Below are 18,833 nucleotides of genomic sequence, written 5' to 3' on the forward strand. Positions count from 1 at the left end.
GTTGCACACACACCATCTATTTAGCAAATGCCCTTGTTATCAACAGCAGCCTTTTAAACTCACCTGAGCTAACAGGTATGTGAGCTGGTTACTCTGCTGCGCTTAAAATTTCTTTTTTGGTTTGCTACAATGCCTTTTCTGAAACGTTGTCTCCCTCTGCTGGAACACTGACTTCTTTCATTTAATGCCTGCAGACTATAAAAGAGAAACCAACCCAAAAAGTTTGGTTGATTAGTCTGTGGCATTCTTTTAAACTGTTGCTTATGGCGGTCTCTGTGAGCTTCTCAGTGACATTCAGCCATCCAGGTATCCCGCCTGCAGTAGACGGAATGTGGCAATGGAACGCTGGCTGCGCGTGTCATAATAGGCTCTGAGCCTTTATATACCTGCGCACAGCAGCAGCCACCTTCAGTCTGCTGCTGGACAGCCAGCAGCAGCAGCAGCAGGAGAGGTAATTAATCAGCAACACTCCTGCTAAGGGTAGACAGCTGCTCGTTCCACCCCCCCCCCGCCTTAATTGGTTCTCCTCCCTTCCAACGGTGTTGAGGCGGGTGGGAACAGCCGTGGGTTGAGGGTACTGTGCTAAAAGAGGTGGAGTTATGGAGATCTAAAACGCGTGGATTGCAGCAGCAGCAAGCCGAAAAGTGCAGGCATGTGAGGGATCTAGAGGTTGACAGCATGTCTTCTTAACGGGAGTCCAGGTGGCCATCTCCACAAATGGACTTTTCAGAATCCTTGGGTTGCACCGTAGTCGGAAACCAATTCTGGTTATCGCTTCTCGGCCTTTTGGCTAAGATCAAGTGTAGTATCTGTTCTTATCAGTTTAATATCTGATACGTCCCCTATCTGGGGACCATATATTAAATGGATTTTTAGAACAGGGAGATGGAAAAAGAGCTTGCTCTGTCCACTCCACGCATTGACCTGGTATTGCAGTATCTCCAGGACCGGTGCACCCCTTCTTTAATGCAGTTTCTAAAATCAGAAAGAATTGAATTCAATGCTTTTTGTTCATTTGGCTTGTTTGTCGGATTTTGGGATGGACTCTTTGGCTTTGCTTTTCTTCTCCTCATTGGATTTTTCATGTTAAAAGTTGCAGAAGCCAGATGACAAGCTCATTTTGGTTCAACTTCAGCAACTGTGCATTGCATTGCCATGTAATGTAATGCAATGCTATCTATCTAGCTCTCCCTCTATACTTCCTTTTGGATAAACAGACATATTAGGCAAGCATTTTGGAGCTTTCACCTAAATAACTACAGGTGGTGAGATAAGCTGCACAATATAATTGACCTTTCAGTATATTGTTGCACACACACCATCTATTTAGCAAATGCCCTTGTTATCAACAGCAGCCTTTTAAACTCACCTGAGCTAACAGGTATGTGAGCTGGTTACTCTGCTGCGCTTAAAATTTCTTTTTTGGTTTGCTACAATGCCTTTTCTGAAACGTTGTCTCCCTCTGCTGGAACACTGACTTCTTTCATTTAATGCCTGCAGACTATAAAAGAGAAACCAACCCAAAAAGTTTGGTTGATTAGTCTGTGGCATTCTTTTAAACTGTTGCTTATGGCGGTCTCTGTGAGCTTCTCAGTGACATTCAGCCATCCAGGTATCCCGCCTGCAGTAGACGGAATGTGGCAATGGAACGCTGGCTGCGCGTGTCATAATAGGCTCTGAGCCTTTATATACCTGCGCACAGCAGCAGCCACCTTCAGTCTGCTGCTGGACAGCCAGCAGCAGCAGCAGCAGGAGAGGTAATTAATCAGCAACCCTCCTGCTAAGGGTAGACAGCTGCTCGTTCCACCCCCCCCCGCCTTAATTGGTTCTCCTCCCTTCCAACGGTGTTGAGGCGGGTGGGAACAGCCGGGGGTTGAGGGTACTGTGCTAAAAGAGGAGGAGTTATGCAGATCTAAAACGCGTGGATTGCAGCAGCATCAAGCCGAAAAGTGCAGGCATGTGAGGGATCTAGAGGTTGACAGCATGTCTTCTTAACGGGAGTCCAGGTGGCCATCTCCACAAATGGACTTTTCAGAATCCTTGGGTGGCACCGTAGTCGGAAACCAATTCTGGTTATCGCTTCTCGGCCTTTTGGCTAAGATCAAGTGTAGTATCTGTTCTTATCAGTTTAATATCTGATACGTCCCCTATCTGGGGACCATATATTAAATGGATTTTTAGAACAGGGAGATGGAAAAAGAGCTTGCTCTGTCCACTCCACGCATTGACCTGGTATTGCAGTATCTCCAGGACCGGTGCACCCCTTCTTTAATGCAGTTTCTAAAATCAGAAAGAATTGAATTCAATGCTTTTTGTTCATTTGGCTTGTTTGTCGGATTTTGGGATGGACTCTTTGGCTTTGCTTTTCTTCTCCTCATTGGATTTTTCATGTAAAAAGTTGCAGAAGCCAGATGACAAGCTCATTTTGGTTCAACTTCAGCAACTGTGCATTGCATTGCCATGTAATGTAATGCAATGCTATCTATCTAGCTCTCCCTCTATACTTCCTTTTGGATAAACAGACATATTAGGCAAGCATTTTGGAGCTTTCACCTAAATAACTACAGGTGGTGAGATAAGCTGCACAATATAATTGACCTTTCAGTATATTGTTGCACACACACCATCTATTTAGCAAATGCCCTTGTTATCAACAGCAGCCTTTTAAACTCACCTGAGCTAACAGGTATGTGAGCTGGTTACTCTGCTGCGCTTAAAATTTCTTTTTTGGTTTGCTACAATGCCTTTTCTGAAACGTTGTCTCCCTCTGCTGGAACACTGACTTCTTTCATTTAATGCCTGCAGACTATAAAAGAGAAACCAACCCAAAAAGTTTGGTTGATTAGTCTGTGGCATTCTTTTAAACTGTTGCTTATGGCGGTCTCTGTGAGCTTCTCAGTGACATTCAGCCATCCAGGTATCCCGCCTGCAGTAGACGGAATGTGGCAATGGAACGCTGGCTGCGCGTGTCATAATAGGCTCTGAGCCTTTATATACCTGCGCACAGCAGCAGCCACCTTCAGTCTGCTGCTGGACAGCCAGCAGCAGCAGCAGCAGGAGAGGTAATTAATCAGCAACCCTCCTGCTAAGGGTAGACAGCTGCTCGTTCCACCCCCCCCCCCCCCGCCTTAATTGGTTCTCCTCCCTTCCAACGGTGTTGAGGCGGGTGGGAACAGCCGGGGGTTGAGGGTACTGTGCTAAAAGAGGTGGAGTTATGCAGATCTAAAACGCGTGGATTGCAGCAGCAGCAAGCCGAAAAGTGCAGGCATGTGAGGGATCTAGAGGTTGACAGCATGTCTTCTTAACGGGAGTCCAGGTGGCCATCTCCACAAATGGACTTTTCAGAATCCTTGGGTGGCACCGTAGTCGGAAACCAATTCTGGTTATCGCTTCTCGGCCTTTTGGCTAAGATCAAGTGTAGTATCTGTTCTTATCAGTTTAATATCTGATACGTCCCCTATCTGGGGACCATATATTAAATGGATTTTTAGAACAGGGAGATGGAAAAAGAGCTTGCTCTGTCCACTCCACGCATTGACCTGGTATTGCAGTATCTCCAGGACCGGTGCACCCCTTCTTTAATGCAGTTTCTAAAATCAGAAAGAATTGAATTCAATGCTTTTTGTTCATTTGGCTTGTTTGTCGGATTTTGGGATGGACTCTTTGGCTTTGCTTTTCTTCTCCTCATTGGATTTTTCATGTTAAAAGTTGCAGAAGCCAGATGACAAGCTCATTTTGGTTCAACTTCAGCAACTGTGCATTGCATTGCCATGTAATGTAATGCAATGCTATCTATCTAGCTCTCCCTCTATACTTCCTTTTGGATAAACAGACATATTAGGCAAGCATTTTGGAGCTTTCACCTAAATAACTACAGGTGGTGAGATAAGCTGCACAATATAATTGACCTTTCAGTATATTGTTGCACACACACCATCTATTTAGCAAATGCCCTTGTTATCAACAGCAGCCTTTTAAACTCACCTGAGCTAACAGGTATGTGAGCTGGTTACTCTGCTGCGCTTAAAATTTCTTTTTTGGTTTGCTACAATGCCTTTTCTGAAACGTTGTCTCCCTCTGCTGGAACACTGACTTCTTTCATTTAATGCCTGCAGACTATAAAAGAGAAACCAACCCAAAAAGTTTGGTTGATTAGTCTGTGGCATTCTTTTAAACTGTTGCTTATGGCGGTCTCTGTGAGCTTCTCAGTGACATTCAGCCATCCAGGTATCCCGCCTGCAGTAGACGGAATGTGGCAATGGAACGCTGGCTGCGCGTGTCATAATAGGCTCTGAGCCTTTATATACCTGCGCACAGCAGCAGCCACCTTCAGTCTGCTGCTGGACAGCCAGCAGCAGCAGCAGCAGGAGAGGTAATTAATCAGCAACCCTCCTGCTAAGGGTAGACAGCTGCTCGTTCCACCCCCCCCCCCCCGCCTTAATTGGTTCTTCTCCCTTCCAACGGTGTTGAGGCGGGTGGGAACAGCCGGGGGTTGAGGGTACTGTGCTAAAAGAGGTGGAGTTATGCAGATCTAAAACGCGTGGATTGCAGCAGCAGCAAGCCGAAAAGTGCAGGCATGTGAGGGATCTAGAGGTTGACAGCATGTCTTCTTAACGGGAGTCCAGGTGGCCATCTCCACAAATGGACTTTTCAGAATCCTTGGGTGGCACCGTAGTCGGAAACCAATTCTGGTTATCGCTTCTCGGCCTTTTGGCTAAGATCAAGTGTAGTATCTGTTCTTATCAGTTTAATATCTGATACGTCCCCTATCTGGGGACCATATATTAAATGGATTTTTAGAACAGGGAGATGGAAAAAGAGCTTGCTCTGTCCACTCCACGCATTGACCTGGTATTGCAGTATCTCCAGGACCGGTGCACCCCTTCTTTAATGCAGTTTCTAAAATCAGAAAGAATTGAATTCAATGCTTTTTGTTCATTTGGCTTGTTTGTCGGATTTTGGGATGGACTCTTTGGCTTTGCTTTTCTTCTCCTCATTGGATTTTTCATGTTAAAAGTTGCAGAAGCCAGATGACAAGCTCATTTTGGTTCAACTTCAGCAACTGTGCATTGCATTGCCATGTAATGTAATGCAATGCTATCTATCTAGCTCTCCCTCTATACTTCCTTTTGGATAAACAGACATATTAGGCAAGCATTTTGGAGCTTTCACCTAAATAACTACAGGTGGTGAGATAAGCTGCACAATATAATTGACCTTTCAGTATATTGTTGCACACACACCATCTATTTAGCAAATGCCCTTGTTATCAACAGCAGCCTTTTAAACTCACCTGAGCTAACAGGTATGTGAGCTGGTTACTCTGCTGCGCTTAAAATTTCTTTTTTTGGTTTGCTACAATGCCTTTTCTGAAACGTTGTCTCCCTCTGCTGGAACACTGACTTCTTTCATTTAATGCCTGCAGACTATAAAAGAGAAACCAACCCAAAAAGTTTGGTTGATTAGTCTGTGGCATTCTTTTAAACTGTTGCTTATGGCGGTCTCTGTGAGCTTCTCAGTGACATTCAGCCATCCAGGTATCCCGCCTGCAGTAGACGGAATGTGGCAATGGAACGCTGGCTGCGCGTGTCATAATAGGCTCTGAGCCTTTATATACCTGCGCACAGCAGCAGCCACCTTCAGTCTGCTGCTGGACAGCCAGCAGCAGCAGCAGCAGGAGAGGTAATTAATCAGCAACCCTCCTGCTAAGGGTAGACAGCTGCTCGTTCCACCCCCCCCCCCGCCTTAATTGGTTCTCCTCCCTTCCAACGGTGTTGAGGCGGGTGGGAACAGCCGGGGGTTGAGGGTACTGTGCTAAAAGAGGTGGAGTTATGCAGATCTAAAACGCGTGGATTGCAGCAGCAGCAAGCCGAAAAGTGCAGGCATGTGAGGGATCTAGAGGTTGACAGCATGTCTTCTTAACGGGAGTCCAGGTGGCCATCTCCACAAATGGACTTTTCAGAATCCTTGGGTGGCACCGTAGTCGGAAACCAATTCTGGTTATCGCTTCTCGGCCTTTTGGCTAAGATCAAGTGTAGTATCTGTTCTTATCAGTTTAATATCTGATACGTCCCCTATCTGGGGACCATATATTAAATGGATTTTTAGAACAGGGAGATGGAAAAAGAGCTTGCTCTGTCCACTCCACGCATTGACCTGGTATTGCAGTATCTCCAGGACCGGTGCACCCCTTCTTTAATGCAGTTTCTAAAATCAGAAAGAATTGAATTCAATGCTTTTTGTTCATTTGGCTTGTTTGTCGGATTTTGGGATGGACTCTTTGGCTTTGCTTTTCTTCTCCTCATTGGATTTTTCATGTTAAAAGTTGCAGAAGCCAGATGACAAGCTCATTTTGGTTCAACTTCAGCAACTGTGCATTGCATTGCCATGTAATGTAATGCAATGCTATCTATCTAGCTCTCCCTCTATACTTCCTTTTGGATAAACAGACATATTAGGCAAGCATTTTGGAGCTTTCACCTAAATAACTACAGGTGGTGAGATAAGCTGCACAATATAATTGACCTTTCAGTATATTGTTGCACACACACCATCTATTTAGCAAATGCCCTTGTTATCAACAGCAGCCTTTTAAACTCACCTGAGCTAACAGGTATGTGAGCTGGTTACTCTGCTGCGCTTAAAATTTCTTTTTTGGTTTGCTACAATGCCTTTTCTGAAACGTTGTCTCCCTCTGCTGGAACACTGACTTCTTTCATTTAATGCCTGCAGACTATAAAAGAGAAACCAACCCAAAAAGTTTGGTTGATTAGTCTGTGGCATTCTTTTAAACTGTTGCTTATGGCGGTCTCTGTGAGCTTCTCAGTGACATTCAGCCATCCAGGTATCCCGCCTGCAGTAGACGGAATGTGGCAATGGAACGCTGGCTGCGCGTGTCATAATAGGCTCTGAGCCTTTATATACCTGCGCACAGCAGCAGCCACCTTCAGTCTGCTGCTGGACAGCCAGCAGCAGCAGCAGCAGGAGAGGTAATTAATCAGCAACCCTCCTGCTAAGGGTAGACAGCTGCTCGTTCCACCCCCCCCCCGCCTTAATTGGTTCTCCTCCCTTCCAACGGTGTTGAGGCGGGTGGGAACAGCCGGGGGTTGAGGGTACTGTGCTAAAAGAGGTGGAGTTATGCAGATCTAAAACGCGTGGATTGCAGCAGCAGCAAGCCGAAAAGTGCAGGCATGTGAGGGATCTAGAGGTTGACAGCATGTCTTCTTAACGGGAGTCCAGGTGGCCATCTCCACAAATGGACTTTTCAGAATCCTTGGGTGGCACCGTAGTCGGAAACCAATTCTGGTTATCGCTTCTCGGCCTTTTGGCTAAGATCAAGTGTAGTATCTGTTCTTATCAGTTTAATATCTGATACGTCCCCTATCTGGGGACCATATATTAAATGGATTTTTAGAACAGGGAGATGGAAAAAGAGCTTGCTCTGTCCACTCCACGCATTGACCTGGTATTGCAGTATCTCCAGGACCGGTGCACCCCTTCTTTAATGCAGTTTCTAAAATCAGAAAGAATTGAATTCAATGCTTTTTGTTCATTTGGCTTGTTTGTCGGATTTTGGGATGGACTCTTTGGCTTTGCTTTTCTTCTCCTCATTGGATTTTTCATGTTAAAAGTTGCAGAAGCCAGATGACAAGCTCATTTTGGTTCAACTTCAGCAACTGTGCATTGCATTGCCATGTAATGTAATGCAATGCTATCTATCTAGCTCTCCCTCTATACTTCCTTTTGGATAAACAGACATATTAGGCAAGCATTTTGGAGCTTTCACCTAAATAACTACAGGTGGTGAGATAAGCTGCACAATATAATTGACCTTTCAGTATATTGTTGCACACACACCATCTATTTAGCAAATGCCCTTGTTATCAACAGCAGCCTTTTAAACTCACCTGAGCTAACAGGTATGTGAGCTGGTTACTCTGCTGCGCTTAAAATTTCTTTTTTGGTTTGCTACAATGCCTTTTCTGAAACGTTGTCTCCCTCTGCTGGAACACTGACTTCTTTCATTTAATGCCTGCAGACTATAAAAGAGAAACCAACCCAAAAAGTTTGGTTGATTAGTCTGTGGCATTCTTTTAAACTGTTGCTTATGGCGGTCTCTGTGAGCTTCTCAGTGACATTCAGCCATCCAGGTATCCCGCCTGCAGTAGACGGAATGTGGCAATGGAACGCTGGCTGCGCGTGTCATAATAGGCTCTGAGCCTTTATATACCTGCGCACAGCAGCAGCCACCTTCAGTCTGCTGCTGGACAGCCAGCAGCAGCAGCAGCAGGAGAGGTAATTAATCAGCAACCCTCCTGCTAAGGGTAGACAGCTGCTCGTTCCACCCCCCCCCCCCGCCTTAATTGGTTCTCCTCCCTTCCAACGGTGTTGAGGCGGGTGGGAACAGCCGGGGGTTGAGGGTACTGTGCTAAAAGAGGTGGAGTTATGCAGATCTAAAACGCGTGGATTGCAGCAGCAGCAAGCCGAAAAGTGCAGGCATGTGAGGGATCTAGAGGTTGACAGCATGTCTTCTTAACGGGAGTCCAGGTGGCCATCTCCACAAATGGACTTTTCAGAATCCTTGGGTGGCACCGTAGTCGGAAACCAATTCTGGTTATCGCTTCTCGGCCTTTTGGCTAAGATCAAGTGTAGTATCTGTTCTTATCAGTTTAATATCTGATACGTCCCCTATCTGGGGACCATATATTAAATGGATTTTTAGAACAGGGAGATGGAAAAAGAGCTTGCTCTGTCCACTCCACGCATTGACCTGGTATTGCAGTATCTCCAGGACCGGTGCACCCCTTCTTTAATGCAGTTTCTAAAATCAGAAAGAATTGAATTCAATGCTTTTTGTTCATTTGGCTTGTTTGTCGGATTTTGGGATGGACTCTTTGGCTTTGCTTTTCTTCTCCTCATTGGATTTTTCATGTTAAAAGTTGCAGAAGCCAGATGACAAGCTCATTTTGGTTCAACTTCAGCAACTGTGCATTGCATTGCCATGTAATGTAATGCAATGCTATCTATCTAGCTCTCCCTCTATACTTCCTTTTGGATAAACAGACATATTAGGCAAGCATTTTGGAGCTTTCACCTAAATAACTACAGGTGGTGAGATAAGCTGCACAATATAATTGACCTTTCAGTATATTGTTGCACACACACCATCTATTTAGCAAATGCCCTTGTTATCAACAGCAGCCTTTTAAACTCACCTGAGCTAACAGGTATGTGAGCTGGTTACTCTGCTGCGCTTAAAATTTCTTTTTTGGTTTGCTACAATGCCTTTTCTGAAACGTTGTCTCCCTCTGCTGGAACACTGACTTCTTTCATTTAATGCCTGCAGACTATAAAAGAGAAACCAACCCAAAAAGTTTGGTTGATTAGTCTGTGGCATTCTTTTAAACTGTTGCTTATGGCGGTCTCTGTGAGCTTCTCAGTGACATTCAGCCATCCAGGTATCCCGCCTGCAGTAGACGGAATGTGGCAATGGAACGCTGGCTGCGCGTGTCATAATAGGCTCTGAGCCTTTATATACCTGCGCACAGCAGCAGCCACCTTCAGTCTGCTGCTGGACAGCCAGCAGCAGCAGCAGCAGGAGAGGTAATTAATCAGCAACCCTCCTGCTAAGGGTAGACAGCTGCTCGTTCCACCCCCCCCCCGCCTTAATTGGTTCTCCTCCCTTCCAACGGTGTTGAGGCGGGTGGGAACAGCCGGGGGTTGAGGGTACTGTGCTAAAAGAGGTGGAGTTATGCAGATCTAAAACGCGTGGATTGCAGCAGCAGCAAGCCGAAAAGTGCAGGCATGTGAGGGATCTAGAGGTTGACAGCATGTCTTCTTAACGGGAGTCCAGGTGGCCATCTCCACAAATGGACTTTTCAGAATCCTTGGGTGGCACCGTAGTCGGAAACCAATTCTGGTTATCGCTTCTCGGCCTTTTGGCTAAGATCAAGTGTAGTATCTGTTCTTATCAGTTTAATATCTGATACGTCCCCTATCTGGGGACCATATATTAAATGGATTTTTAGAACAGGGAGATGGAAAAAGAGCTTGCTCTGTCCACTCCACGCATTGACCTGTTATTGCAGTATCTCCAGGACCGGTGCACCCCTTCTTTAATGCAGTTTCTAAAATCAGAAAGAATTGAATTCAATGCTTTTTGTTCATTTGGCTTGTTTGTCGGATTTTGGGATGGACTCTTTGGCTTTGCTTTTCTTCTCCTCATTGGATTTTTCATGTTAAAAGTTGCAGAAGCCAGATGACAAGCTCATTTTGGATCAACTTCAGCAACTGTGCATTGCATTGCCATGTAATGTAATGCAATGCTATCTATCTAGCTCTCCCTCTATACTTCCTTTTGGATAAACAGACATATTAGGCAAGCATTTTGGAGCTTTCACCTAAATAACTACAGGTGGTGAGATAAGCTGCACAATATAATTGACCTTTCATTATATTGTTGCACACACACCATCTATTTAGCAAATGCCCTTGTTATCAACAGCAGCCTTTTAAACTCACCTGAGCTAACAGGTATGTGAGCTGGTTACTCTGCTGCGCTTAAAATTTCTTTTTTGGTTTGCTACAATGCCTTTTCTGAAACGTTGTCTCCCTCTGCTGGAACACTGACTTCTTTCATTTAATGCCTGCAGACTATAAAAGAGAAACCAACCCAAAAAGTTTGGTTGATTAGTCTGTGGCATTCTTTTAAACTGTTGCTTATGGCGGTCTCTGTGAGCTTCTCAGTGACATTCAGCCATCCAGGTATCCCGCCTGCAGTAGACGGAATGTGGCAATGGAACGCTGGCTGCGCGTGTCATAATAGGCTCTGAGCCTTTATATACCTGCGCACAGCAGCAGCCACCTTCAGTCTGCTGCTGGACAGCCAGCAGCAGCAGCAGCAGGAGAGGTAATTAATCAGCAACCCTCCTGCTAAGGGTAGACAGCTGCTCGTTCCACCCCCCCCCCGCCTTAATTGGTTCTCCTCCCTTCCAACGGTGTTGAGGCGGGTGGGAACAGCCGGGGGTTGAGGGTACTGTGCTAAAAGAGGTGGAGTTATGCAGATCTAAGACGCGTGGATTGCAGCAGCAGCAAGCCGAAAAGTGCAGGCATGTGAGGGATCTAGAGGTTGACAGCATGTCTTCTTAACGGGAGTCCAGGTGGCCATCTCCACAAATGGACTTTTCAGAATCCTTGGGTGGCACCGTAGTCGGAAACCAATTCTGGTTATCGCTTCTCGGCCTTTTGGCTAAGATCAAGTGTAGTATCTGTTCTTATCAGTTTAATATCTGATACGTCCCCTATCTGGGGACCATATATTAAATGGATTTTTAGAACAGGGAGATGGAAAAAGAGCTTGCTCTGTCCACTCCACGCATTGACCTGGTATTGCAGTATCTCCAGGACCGGTGCACCCCTTCTTTAATGCAGTTTCTAAAATCAGAAAGAATTGAATTCAATGCTTTTTGTTCATTTGGCTTGTTTGTCGGATTTTGGGATGGACTCTTTGGCTTTGATTTTCTTCTCCTCATTGGATTTTTCATGTTAAAAGTTGCAGAAGCCAGATGACAAGCTCATTTTGGTTCAACTTCAGCAACTGTGCATTGCATTGCCATGTAATGTAATGCAATGCTATCTATCTAGCTCTCCCTCTATACTTCCTTTTGGATAAACAGACATATTAGGCAAGCATTTTGGAGCTTTCACCTAAATAACTACAGGTGGTGAGATAAGCTGCACAATATAATTGACCTTTCAGTATATTGTTGCACACACACCATCTATTTAGCAAATGCCCTTGTTATCAACAGCAGCCTTTTAAACTCACCTGAGCTAACAGGTATGTGAGCTGGTTACTCTGCTGCGCTTAAAATTTCTTTTTTGGTTTGCTACAATGCCTTTTCTGAAACGTTGTCTCCCTCTGCTGGAACACTGACTTCTTTCATTTAATGCCTGCAGACTATAAAAGAGAAACCAACCCAAAAAGTTTGGTTGATTAGTCTGTGGCATTCTTTTAAACTGTTGCTTATGGCGGTCTCTGTGAGCTTCTCAGTGACATTCAGCCATCCAGGTATCCCGCCTGCAGTAGACGGAATGTGGCAATGGAACGCTGGCTGCGCGTGTCATAATAGGCTCTGAGCCTTTATATACCTGCGCACAGCAGCAGCCACCTTCAGTCTGCTGCTGGACAGCCAGCAGCAGCAGCAGCAGGAGAGGTAATTAATCAGCAACCCTCCTGCTAAGGGTAGACAGCTGCTCGTTCCACCCCCCCCCCGCCTTAATTGGTTCTCCTCCCTTCCAACGGTGTTGAGGCGGGTGGGAACAGCCGGGGGTTGAGGGTACTGTGCTAAAAGAGGTGGAGTTATGCAGATCTAAAACGCGTGGATTGCAGCAGCAGCAAGCCGAAAAGTGCAGGCATGTGAGGGATCTAGAGGTTGACAGCATGTCTTCTTAACGGGAGTCCAGGTGGCCATCTCCACAAATGGACTTTTCAGAATCCTTGGGTGGCACCGTAGTCGGAAACCAATTCTGGTTATCGCTTCTCGGCCTTTTGGCTAAGATCAAGTGTAGTATCTGTTCTTATCAGTTTAATATCTGATACGTCCCCTATCTGGGGACCATATATTAAATGGATTTTTAGAACAGGGAGATGGAAAAAGAGCTTGCTCTGTCCACTCCACGCATTGACCTGGTATTGCAGTATCTCCAGGACCGGTGCACCCCTTCTTTAATGCAGTTTCTAAAATCAGAAAGAATTGAATTCAATGCTTTTTGTTCATTTGGCTTGTTTGTCGGATTTTGGGATGGACTCTTTGGCTTTGCTTTTCTTCTCCTCATTGGATTTTTCATGTTAAAAGTTGCAGAAGCCAGATGACAAGCTCATTTTGGATCAACTTCAGCAACTGTGCATTGCATTGCCATGTAATGTAATGCAATGCTATCTATCTAGCTCTCCCTCTATACTTCCTTTTGGATAAACAGACATATTAGGCAAGCATTTTGGAGCTTTCACCTAAATAACTACAGGTGGTGAGATAAGCTGCACAATATAATTGACCTTTCATTATATTGTTGCACACACACCATCTATTTAGCAAATGCCCTTGTTATCAACAGCAGCCTTTTAAACTCACCTGAGCTAACAGGTATGTGAGCTGGTTACTCTGCTGCGCTTAAAATTTCTTTTTTGGTTTGCTACAATGCCTTTTCTGAAATGTTGTCTCCCTCTGCTGGAACACTGACTTCTTTCATTTAATGCCTGCAGACTATAAAAGAGAAACCAACCCAAAAAGTTTGGTTGATTAGTCTGTGGCATTCTTTTAAACTGTTGCTTATGGCGGTCTCTGTGAGCTTCTCAGTGACATTCAGCCATCCAGGTATCCCGCCTGCAGTAGACGGAATGTGGCAATGGAACGCTGGCTGCGCGTGTCATAATAGGCTCTGAGCCTTTATATACCTGCGCACAGCAGCAGCCACCTTCAGTCTGCTGCTGGACAGCCAGCAGCAGCAGCAGCAGGAGAGGTAATTAATCAGCAACCCTCCTGCTAAGGGTAGACAGCTGCTCGTTCCACCCCCCCCCCGCCTTAATTGGTTCTCCTCCCTTCCAACGGTGTTGAGGCGGGTGGGAACAGCCGGGGGTTGAGGGTACTGTGCTAAAAGAGGTGGAGTTATGCAGATCTAAAACGCGTGGATTGCAGCAGCAGCAAGCCGAAAAGTGCAGGCATGTGAGGGATCTAGAGGTTGACAGCATGTCTTCTTAACGGGAGTCCAGGTGGCCATCTCCACAAATGGACTTTTCAGAATCCTTGGGTGGCACCGTAGTCGGAAACCAATTCTGGTTATCGCTTCTCGGCCTTTTGGCTAAGATCAAGTGTAGTATCTGTTCTTATCAGTTTAATATCTGATACGTCCCCTATCTGGGGACCATATATTAAATGGATTTTTAGAACAGGGAGATGGAAAAAGAGCTTGCTCTGTCCACTCCACGCATTGACCTGGTATTGCAGTATCTCCAGGACCGGTGCACCCCTTCTTTAATGCAGTTTCTAAAATCAGAAAGAATTGAATTCAATGCTTTTTGCTCATTTGGCTTGTTTGTCGGATTTTGGGATGGACTCTTTGGCTTTGCTTTTCTTCTCCTCATTGGATTTTTCATGTTAAAAGTTGCAGAAGCCAGATGACAAGCTCATTTTGGTTCAACTTCAGCAACTGTGCATTGCATTGCCATGTAATGTAATGCAATGCTATCTATCTAGCTCTCCCTCTATACTTCCTTTTGGATAAACAGACATATTAGGCAAGCATTTTGGAGCTTTCACCTAAATAACTACAGGTGGTGAAATAAGCTGCACAATATAATTGACCTTTCAGTATATTGTTGCACACACACCATCTATTTAGCAAATGCCCTTGTTATCAACAGCAGCCTTTTAAACTCACCTGAGCTAACAGGTATGTGAGCTGGTTACTCTGCTGCGCTTAAAATTTCTTTTTTGGTTTGCTACAATGCCTTTTCTGAAACGTTGTCTCCCTCTGCTGGAACACTGACTTCTTTCATTTAATGCCTGCAGACTATAAAAGAGAAACCAACCCAAAAAGTTTGGTTGATTAGTCTGTGGCATTCTTTTAAACTGTTGCTTATGGCGGTCTCTGTGAGCTTCTCAGTGACATTCAGCCATCCAGGTATCCCGCCTGCAGTAGACGGAATGTGGCAATGGAACGCTGGCTGCGCGTGTCATAATAGGCTCTGAGCCTTTATATACCTGCGCACAGCAGCAGCCACCTTCAGTCTGCTGCTGGACAGCCAGCAGCAGCAGCAGCAGGAGAGGTAATTAATCAGCAACCCTCCTGCTAAGGGTAGACAGCTGCTCGTTCCACCCCCCCACCCCCCCCGCCTTAATTGGTTCTCCTCCCTTCCAACGGTGTTGAGGCGGGTGGGAACAGCCGGGGGTTGAGGGTACTGTGCTAAAAGAGGTGGAGTTATGCAGATCTAAAACGCGTGGATTGCAGCAGCAGCAAGCCGAAAAGTGCAGGCATGTGAGGGATCTAGAGGTTGACAGCATGTCTTCTTAACGGGAGTCCAGGTGGCCATCTCCACAAATGGACTTTTCAGAATCCTTGGGTGGCACCGTAGTCGGAAACCAATTCTGGTTATCGCTTCTCGGCCTTTTGGCTAAGATCAAGTGTAGTATCTGTTCTTATCAGTTTAATATCTGATACGTCCCCTATCTGGGGACCATATATTAAATGGATTTTTAGAACAGGGAGATGGAAAAAGAGCTTGCTCTGTCCACTCCACGCATTGACCTGTTATTGCAGTATCTCCAGGACCGGTGCACCCCTTCTTTAATGCAGTTTCTAAAATCAGAAAGAATTGAATTCAATGCTTTTTGTTCATTTGGCTTGTTTGTCGGATTTTGGGATGGACTCTTTGGCTTTGCTTTTCTTCTCCTCATTGGATTTTTCATGTTAAAAGTTGCAGAAGCCAGATGACAAGCTCATTTTGGTTCAACTTCAGCAACTGTGCATTGCATTGCCATGTAATGTAATGCAATGCTATCTATCTAGCTCTCCCTCTATACTTCCTTTTGGATAAACAGACATATTAGGCAAGCATTTTGGAGCTTTCACCTAAATAACTACAGGTGGTGAGATAAGCTGCACAATATAATTGACCTTTCAGTATATTGTTGCACACACACCATCTATTTAGCAAATGCCCTTGTTATCAACAGCAGCCTTTTAAACTCACCTGAGCTAACAGGTATGTGAGCTGGTTACTCTGCTGCGCTTAAAATTTCTTTTTTGGTTTGCTACAATGCCTTTTCTGAAACGTTGTCTCCCTCTGCTGGAACACTGACTTCTTTCATTTAATGCCTGCAGACTATAAAAGAGAAACCAACCCAAAAAGTTTGGTTGATTAGTCTGTGGCATTCTTTTAAACTGTTGCTTATGGCGGTCTCTGTGAGCTTCTCAGTGACATTCAGCCATCCAGGTATCCCGCCTGCAGTAGACGGAATGTGGCAATGGAACGCTGGCTGCGCGTGTCATAATAGGCTCTGAGCCTTTATATACCTGCGCACAGCAGCAGCCACCTTCAGTCTGCTGCTGGACAGCCAGCAGCAGCAGCAGCAGGAGAGGTAATTAATCAGCAACCCTCCTGCTAAGGGTAGACAGCTGCTCGTTCCACCCCCCCCCCGCCTTAATTGGTTCTCCTCCCTTCCAACGGTGTTGAGGCGGGTGGGAACAGCCGGGGGTTGAGGGTACTGTGCTAAAAGAGGTGGAGTTATGCAGATCTAAGACGCGTGGATTGCAGCAGCAGCAAGCCGAAAAGTGCAGGCATGTGAGGGATCTAGAGGTTGACAGCATGTCTTCTTAACGGGAGTCCAGGTGGCCATCTCCACAAATGGACTTTTCAGAATCCTTGGGTGGCACCGTAGTCGGAAACCAATTCTGGTTATCGCTTCTCGGCCTTTTGGCTAAGATCAAGTGTAGTATCTGTTCTTATCAGTTTAATATCTGATACGTCCCCTATCTGGGGACCATATATTAAATGGATTTTTAGAACAGGGAGATGGAAAAAGAGCTTGCTCTGTCCACTCCACGCATTGACCTGGTATTGCAGTATCTCCAGGACCGGTGCACCCCTTCTTTAATGCAGTTTCTAAAATCAGAAAGAATTGAATTCAATGCTTTTTGTTCATTTGGCTTGTTTGTCGGATTTTGGGATGGACTCTTTGGCTTTGATTTTCTTCTCCTCATTGGATTTTTCATGTTAAAAGTTGCAGAAGCCAGATGACAAGCTCATTTTGGTTCAACTTCAGCAACTGTGCATTGCATTGCCATGTAATGTAATGCAATGCTATCTATCTAGCTCTCCCTCTATACTTCCTTTTGGATAAACAGACATATTAGGCAAGCATTTTGGAGCTTTCACCTAAATAACTACAGGTGGTGAGATAAGCTGCACAATATAATTGACCTTTCAGTATATTGTTGCACACACACCATCTATTTAGCAAATGCCCTTGTTATCAACAGCAGCCTTTTAAACTCACCTGAGCTAACAGGTATGTGAGCTGGTTACTCTGCTGCGCTTAAAATTTCTTTTTTGGTTTGCTACAATGCCTTTTCTGAAACGTTGTCTCCCTCTGCTGGAACACTGACTTCTTTCATTTAATGCCTGCAGACTATAAAAGAGAAACCAACCCAAAAAGTTTGGTTGATTAGTCTGTGGCATTCTTTTAAACTGTTGCTTATGGCGGTCTCTGTGAGCTTCTCAGTGACATTCAGCCATCCAGGTATCCCGCCTGCAGTAGACGGAATGTGGCAATGGAACGCTGGCTGCGCGTGTCATAATAGGCTCTGAGCCTTTATATACCTGCGCACAGCAGCAGCCACCTTCAGTCTGCTGCTGGACAGCCAGCAGCAGCAGCAGCAGGAGAGGTAATTAATCAGCAACCCTCCTGCTAAGGGTAGACAGCTGCTCGTTCCACCCCCCCCCCGCCTTAATTGGTTCTCCTCCCTTCCAACGGTGTTGAGGCGGGTGGGAACAGCCGGGGGTTGAGGGTACTGTGCTAAAAGAGGTGGAGTTATGCAGATCTAAAACGCGTGGATTGCAGCAGCAGCAAGCCGAAAAGTGCAGGCATGTGAGGGATCTAGAGGTTGACAGCATGTCTTCTTAACGGGAGTCCAGGTGGCCATCTCCACAAATGGACTTTTCAGAATCCTTGGGTGGCACCGTAGTCGGAAACCAATTCTGGTTATCGCTTCTCGGCCTTTTGGCTAAGATCAAGTGTAGTATCTGTTCTTATCAGTTTAATATCTGATACGTCCCCTATCTGGGGACCATATATTAAATGGATTTTTAGAACAGGGAGATGGAAAAAGAGCTTGCTCTGTCCACTCCACGCATTGACCTGGTATTGCAGTATCTCCAGGACCGGTGCACCCCTTCTTTAATGCAGTTTCTAAAATCAGAAAGAATTGAATTCAATGCTTTTTGTTCATTTGGCTTGTTTGTCGGATTTTGGGATGGACTCTTTGGCTTTGCTTTTCTTCTCCTCATTGGATTTTTCATGTTAAATGTTGCAGAAGCCAGATGACAAGCTCATTTTGGATCAACTTCAGCAACTGTGCATTGCATTGCCATGTAATGTAATGCAATGCTATCTATCTAGCTCTCCCTCTATACTTCCTTTTGGATAAACAGACATATTAGGCAAGCATTTTGGAGCTTTCACCTAAATAACTACAGGTGGTGAGATAAGCTGCACAATATAATTGACCTTTCATTATATTGTTGCACACACACCATCTATTTAGCAAATGCCCTTGTTATCAACAGCAGCCTTTTAAACTCACCTGAGCTAACAGGTATGTGAGCTGGTTACTCTGCTGCGCTTAAAATTTCTTTTTTGGTTTGCTACAATGCCTTTTCTGAAATGTTGTCTCCCTCTGCTGGAACACTGACTTCTTTCATTTAATGCCTGCAGACTATAAAAGAGAAACCAACCCAAAAAGTTTGGTTGATTAGTCTGTGGCATTCTTTTAAACTGTTGCTTATGGCGGTCTCTGTGAGCTTCTCAGTGACATTCAGCCATCCAGGTATCCCGCCTGCAGTAGACGGAATGTGGCAATGGAACGCTGGCTGCGCGTGTCATAATAGGCTCTGAGCCTTTATATACCTGCGCACAGCAGCAGCCACCTTCAGTCTGCTGCTGGACAGCCAGCAGCAGCAGCAGCAGGAGAGGTAATTAATCAGCAACCCTCCTGCTAAGGGTAGACAGCTGCTCGTTCCACCCCCCCCCCGCCTTAATTGGTTCTCCTCCCTT

General features: G+C 45.4%; 14 non-coding genes across 14 annotated transcripts; all 14 read left to right on the forward strand.

Moving 5' to 3' along the window:
* Positions 1-770: 770 nt before the first annotated feature.
* On the forward strand, positions 771-961 carry LOC141159237 (U2 spliceosomal RNA). Its single transcript, XR_012249247.1, has one exon. It is a non-coding gene; the product is annotated as a U2 spliceosomal RNA (small nuclear RNA).
* Positions 962-2,075: 1,114 nt separating this feature from the next.
* On the forward strand, positions 2,076-2,266 carry LOC141159248 (U2 spliceosomal RNA). The gene has a single exon (XR_012249258.1). It is a non-coding gene; the product is annotated as a U2 spliceosomal RNA (small nuclear RNA).
* A 1,119-nt stretch (positions 2,267-3,385) lies between these two features.
* On the forward strand, positions 3,386-3,576 carry LOC141159259 (U2 spliceosomal RNA). Its single transcript, XR_012249269.1, has one exon. It is a non-coding gene; the product is annotated as a U2 spliceosomal RNA (small nuclear RNA).
* Positions 3,577-4,694: 1,118 nt separating this feature from the next.
* Positions 4,695-4,885, forward strand: LOC141159271 (U2 spliceosomal RNA). The gene has a single exon (XR_012249280.1). It is a non-coding gene; the product is annotated as a U2 spliceosomal RNA (small nuclear RNA).
* Positions 4,886-6,002: 1,117 nt separating this feature from the next.
* LOC141159282 (U2 spliceosomal RNA) lies at positions 6,003-6,193 on the forward strand. The gene has a single exon (XR_012249291.1). It is a non-coding gene; the product is annotated as a U2 spliceosomal RNA (small nuclear RNA).
* Positions 6,194-7,308: 1,115 nt separating this feature from the next.
* LOC141159294 (U2 spliceosomal RNA) lies at positions 7,309-7,499 on the forward strand. The gene has a single exon (XR_012249302.1). It is a non-coding gene; the product is annotated as a U2 spliceosomal RNA (small nuclear RNA).
* Positions 7,500-8,616: 1,117 nt separating this feature from the next.
* Positions 8,617-8,807, forward strand: LOC141159305 (U2 spliceosomal RNA). The gene has a single exon (XR_012249313.1). It is a non-coding gene; the product is annotated as a U2 spliceosomal RNA (small nuclear RNA).
* A 1,115-nt stretch (positions 8,808-9,922) lies between these two features.
* On the forward strand, positions 9,923-10,113 carry LOC141159920 (U2 spliceosomal RNA). The gene has a single exon (XR_012249913.1). It is a non-coding gene; the product is annotated as a U2 spliceosomal RNA (small nuclear RNA).
* A 1,115-nt stretch (positions 10,114-11,228) lies between these two features.
* LOC141159316 (U2 spliceosomal RNA) lies at positions 11,229-11,419 on the forward strand. Its single transcript, XR_012249324.1, has one exon. It is a non-coding gene; the product is annotated as a U2 spliceosomal RNA (small nuclear RNA).
* A 1,115-nt stretch (positions 11,420-12,534) lies between these two features.
* LOC141159329 (U2 spliceosomal RNA) lies at positions 12,535-12,725 on the forward strand. The gene has a single exon (XR_012249336.1). It is a non-coding gene; the product is annotated as a U2 spliceosomal RNA (small nuclear RNA).
* A 1,115-nt stretch (positions 12,726-13,840) lies between these two features.
* On the forward strand, positions 13,841-14,031 carry LOC141159340 (U2 spliceosomal RNA). Its single transcript, XR_012249349.1, has one exon. It is a non-coding gene; the product is annotated as a U2 spliceosomal RNA (small nuclear RNA).
* Positions 14,032-15,152: 1,121 nt separating this feature from the next.
* On the forward strand, positions 15,153-15,343 carry LOC141159922 (U2 spliceosomal RNA). Its single transcript, XR_012249914.1, has one exon. It is a non-coding gene; the product is annotated as a U2 spliceosomal RNA (small nuclear RNA).
* Positions 15,344-16,458: 1,115 nt separating this feature from the next.
* On the forward strand, positions 16,459-16,649 carry LOC141159352 (U2 spliceosomal RNA). The gene has a single exon (XR_012249360.1). It is a non-coding gene; the product is annotated as a U2 spliceosomal RNA (small nuclear RNA).
* Positions 16,650-17,764: 1,115 nt separating this feature from the next.
* LOC141159363 (U2 spliceosomal RNA) lies at positions 17,765-17,955 on the forward strand. The gene has a single exon (XR_012249371.1). It is a non-coding gene; the product is annotated as a U2 spliceosomal RNA (small nuclear RNA).
* The last annotated feature ends 878 nt before the right edge of the window (positions 17,956-18,833 follow it).

The sequence above is a fragment of the Phyllobates terribilis genome, unplaced genomic scaffold (assembly GCF_046119375.1).
Source record: "Phyllobates terribilis strain yellow unplaced genomic scaffold, ASM4611937v1 Scaffold_8__6_contigs__length_399053987, whole genome shotgun sequence".
NCBI lineage: Eukaryota > Metazoa > Chordata > Amphibia > Anura > Dendrobatidae > Phyllobates > Phyllobates terribilis.